Here is a 5,143-nt window from a genome sequence, read left to right as displayed (position 1 = left end):
GGTTTCTCGACGCAAACTGAAGTCAGCATTAGCGCTGGAAGAAGTTTTCCACGGGGTGATTTTTCCCTGAAAAAACGGCCTTTCTTACAAATAAATAAAATAAACCTTTTGCCCAAAATTGTCGACGTTCCCCAGATTTTCCCTTTTCTGATGCATTGTCAGTCAACATGTTGATCAAAAGTTCTTCATTGATCAAAAACCAACAAGTAAGAAATTCTAGTTTATGGTTAAAAAAAGTTTCATAAACAAAATTTTCCATTAAAAATCGCATAAACATGGAAAAGGGGCTCATTTTGATCCCCGGGAAATCAAAACACTATAATAATCCAGTCCGATTTTCAGGCCAGTTCTACTCAGAATTAATAGTGTCACAAATATCTGCAAATTTCTCTTTCTGTGGTACTTACGTGGCCCAATCCCTACAGTATATGAGAGCCTTACACTCTTTTAAAATGTTTTATATGCTCACAACGCCCCTGTAAGGCGAGGCGCTGCTATTATCCCCATTGTACAGAATAGACGAGGAACGGAGAGATTAAGTGGCTTGCGAAGGTCACATAGGAAGTCAATGGCAGAACAAGGAACTCCCAAATCCAAAACCAGTGTCCTGACCACTAGATGGCGCTGCCTCTAAAATCAAGGCTTCGTTTGTTCGCAAACGCTACGGATCCCGCTATGAAAGTGGAAACTCATCCAATACGGAGCTCCAGCCAGGGAGAGTTCATTGACTAGGCATGGAAATCTGAACTAGCGTAAATGGGAGTAGACTCACTCTGAACAGGGATGTTAGACTAATTCAGGCCTTGGCTACACCGGGAATTTGCTCCGCTTTCAGCCATTGCTGGTAAATCCCTAGTGTCGTCAGGCAAAGCTGCTATAAAGCACTATGAGCCCCCCAGCCCGAGCGTGCCCTTTATGCCAGGGGCTGCAACAGGAACCAATGCAGAGCTCGTCTCCTGTCCACAGTGTTGCCACCGCTTGCCATTTATCAAGAGTCTTGCAATAGTCACTGTTTTCTTTACAGCCCCAGCTCCTGGAGTCATGTGATTATCTGAGCATCTCAGCTTTCCTTTAAAGAAACAAGCCAGTAAGTTTCTAGCCCTTGGGGTGGCAGAGAAAAGTTTGAAAATGTGGCCACATGTCTCCTAACGGCTCAGAAATAAGAAGGGAAATGCAAAGAACCTACATTTAAAAAATCCAACAAGCATGATTTTTGAACCCTTGGAGGTAGCAAGACTGCTGGGAAAGCAGAGAGCTTCCATGTGGCAGGACCGTTCCTCAGAAAAGGGAGAACCTGTAAGGCCCTGGAACACAAAGAGGCCTTAAGGCATTGGCGAATACAAGCGGGAACGACCCACTTAGGGACAGCTGCTGGCACGTTTCTCCACGTTGTCCTTCACCTGATCCTCTACCGTCTCCATGTGTGTCGCATGTGGATGCAGGTCTGGGTCTGTCACGGTGAGGGCAGGCGTGTGTGCACAAGTGCATTTGGATAGGATGGCTGTCGTCCTGTGTGCCCGGGGATGTGCATTTGTAGGAGTGTCTTCGTCCATCGCTTTGTGCGTGCCTGCGTCTGCGTGTGTTTGAGTGAGCCTGGCTGTGTGCGTGTGCTGGTTGGACGAAAGGAGAGGGCAAGGGAAAAATTGTTCCAGGGCTCCCCTAAAACATCTGTAAGTGAAACAGGAAGGAGTTGGGCCCCAGTGAATATGACATACTGGGCCCCCAAATGTCTCTCGACGGCCGTGCCTGGGTACATGTCAGGGCGTGTACACACGTTCTCTTTCATGGAAGTGGCTTCACAGCAGGCGGCGGAGTGCTGTCCGAGCTGCCCACGGATCTAGTGTTTGCATTTGAAGCCAGCCGCTCTCTGAGTGCACACCCAAAGCCATGCTCTGCCACCAGCCCCCCATGAACACACGCTGGGGTTACTGCCCATATTACTGAGCCTTGGACATGCGTAGGCGATCTTGGCCATCTGCGTAAGATCAGCTCCGAATGTGACGAAGTGAAGACAGGGCAGGAGGCGAGTGCCCAGTTTCCACTAACTCGAATTTTCCATCGCCCTCCTTCCCCCACCACATCATCCCCATGAGTAATCGGGAGGGGCAACGTCTGTCTGGGCAAACTGCAGCACTGGGGGTCTGCTGGCGGGGGCCCAGCCGGACTGCAGCAAGGGGGACGGGGACCTGTTGACTTTCCTGGTCCTTTCTGGCTCCTTGGGGTCTGATGCACTTGATTGTTATTCCCAATGAACTACTCGGGAAGTGGGCCCTCATTAGTGTTTTTAAGAGCGTGAAAGAAACACAGCACTGCAGGGGACCTGCCAACTTTGCCTTCAGGCAATAAACCTCTCCAGCCCTCTGATTATTTATTGTAGGGCGGTAGCTCCTAGTTCTGGGCCAGGTCCCCAAGGTGCTAGGCACTGTACAAACACAGAGCAGAAAGACAGTCCTTGCCCCAAAGAACTAGCAACCTAAAACGCTGCCTCCTCCTTCTTTGCAGATAGAGCCTTTAGGGACAGAGGCAGGAATAGAGAAATCCTGTCTCCTGTCACCCAGGCCTATGCTTTAACCGCTACATCATCCTTCCTCCAATACAGAGAGTCCAGTCTGTGGGCAATGGACATGCACTCTGTCCAGTCTCTCAGGTACCCTGGGTTTTCCCACTAGTACTCTGAGATACGTCCTTTCTTGGAGGGTGAGAAGCGGGAATTAAAATCATCCTCCTCGGCATTTGCTCTCTGCCCCCCGTCATACACTCGGAAAGTAGGGCTGGGGGAGCAGGTAGCTGGAGGAATAGCTCAGTGGTTTGTGCATTGGCCTGCTAAACCCTGGGTTGTGAGTTCAATCCTTGAGGGGGCCATTTAGGGATCTGGGGCAAAAATCTGTCTGGGGATTGGTCCTGCTTTGAGCAGGGGGTTGGACTAGATGACCTCCTGAGGTCCCTTCCAACCCTGATATTCTATTGTGAAAGCAGCTCGAAAACACATCAGACAGAAACCTTCCCATTTGGATGGGAGCAAAGCTATGACCTGGGAGGGATTCTTGGCTTTGCGTGAGGGGGTGTGTGTGTGAATCTAGTAGGCAGCTCAGCAGGTATCACGTGGACCTTTGACTTCAGAGAACGTAGCTCCAGTCTGACCCACGGGAGCCTTGGAGGACGGAACCGGGACGTGTCAACGCAGCTCCCTACGCTACTGGATTCATGCTGCCCAGATCGCCCAGCGAGAGACACCCGCAGTAAAAGAGGCAGAGAAAGGAGACTGGCTCCCCATCAGCAAAAGTGACCCGGGCCCAGGAGCTGCACTGAAGTGAGCCCCCAGTGCAGATGGGATGCAGCTGTGTAAGCCCCATTTTGCACTGGTGTGATACAAACTGGTCCATATGGAGCCCCAAGGATCGAGGAGGTCAGACTCCGACCCTCATAAGCCACTCTAGTGGCATACAGGGACCTCAATAGCCTGGGGGAGAATTCTCCCAGTGCAGGGGTGTAGGGCCAGCCCTGAGCTGTCCTTCCTTGCAGCCCCCTAGCTTAGGGGGTGTGCGAAGGCCGAGTACTCAATGCTGCAGCCATTCTGGGTAGAGCAGCCCTGAGGCAGCTGTGGAGGACCTGGTCTAAGTGAAGGCAGCTGCTGGGGGCTGCCCCAGCGGTGCAGGTGGCCTTTGCCACTCCTCATTGTGGGGTGCACCCTTGGCTGTTACAGCTCAGGAGGTAAAGCACAGAACCTAGGATTGTTAAATGAACGGGGGGGAGGGGGAGGGCTGGGCGAGGCTTGAGGAAGAGGACGGAGCACCTGCTGTCACAAGAGAGTGTGACATCAGTGTAAAAATCTTGTTTATGTGGCTTCTGGAATGCAGGTGATTTTGCAACCGACGTCTGGTTTCCCAATGCGCGGTGTTAAAATTCAGAGTGTCCGTGGGAGGACACTGAGGAAGGGGTGGATCGCCATGGACAGGAAGAAAAATAATAAGGCCTGGAGGAAATATCAGAGACAGAATTGGGATCAGGGCTGAGGATTCTGTAATCTATGGGTTCTCCCGCTGGGAGGGGGAGAGGTGTCACGGCCACCCTGCTTTTCTTTATGGCTTGACAGGATGCTGTTCCTGAGATATTTGTGTTGCAACACGGGGTTTCTGGATGGAAAAGGTGGAGCTACATTATTTTAAACCTCGCTTTGTATTAGTCTTCCCACATACCCAGCCCAAAACATAACCCCAAATAAGGTTAGCATTCCAGTTCTGCATAGGAATGCCAGTGACTGTCTTCACTCAGGAGTTATCTCACACCCCTCATCTCAAAGAACTTGAAATAGTAAATTAAGTAAATAGCATTTATCAGGTGGGGAAACCGAGGCACACAAAGGTGAACCCTGCTTAAAAAAATAATCACAGAGTTGGTCAGAAACAGAACACACACACTTCCTGTATCCCCAATGCAGCACCCTCCTCTTTGGGTAACATTTCCACTGGGCACAAGAGTCTCTCAATGTCCTTTCAACTTTACATGCCTCTTAAAAACGGAGGGTGGGGCCCACCAGCAAGGTCAAGAATGGGACTCGGAACTCTTGCACTGTATTCTTGGCTCTCCTACTAACTCGCCCTCTGACTTTGTGTAAATCATTTCACCTCTCTCTACAGTAACTCACCTGGTTATCACAGCAAAGCAAGGAAAGGCCAGATGGCTTGATGGGGGGGGAGGTTATACACAGCCTTTTTATTTCTAGGCCCTCTGATTCAAATCCAGCCCACGTCAGCCCATGACATCAGACAGCTGTTCAGTCTTCTATTTAGGAGTTTCTGGTCTCAGGACGGTTCATAATAAATAGTATAGTGAGTCACTAAAACCACATCTGGCACTGACAGGTCACTTTTTGTTAGCCATCTCTGCAGAGAGACCAGGCACTGCATGGGCTACAGAGACAAAATTGTCCTCTGGTCCCTTGTGGGCATCCCTCAAGGTCGGGGTTAAGCCACGTTTGCATGAGGGAACGTGGGGATGAGCTGAGAGGTTCTCAGGACAAACAGAGGGTTTCAGTCTCTAGGGCTGGCAGTCCAGCACCTCGTAGATATTGTCACCCCTCTGCCAGCGGTGTCAGATTTTAGGTCACTTTCCTGTTGGAGGAGAAGTCAGTGACACGGCTTCT

The sequence above is a fragment of the Chrysemys picta genome, chromosome 24, assembly GCF_011386835.1.
Source record: "Chrysemys picta bellii isolate R12L10 chromosome 24, ASM1138683v2, whole genome shotgun sequence".
NCBI lineage: Eukaryota > Metazoa > Chordata > Testudines > Emydidae > Chrysemys > Chrysemys picta.
Note: the sequence above shows the minus strand (reverse complement) of the source record.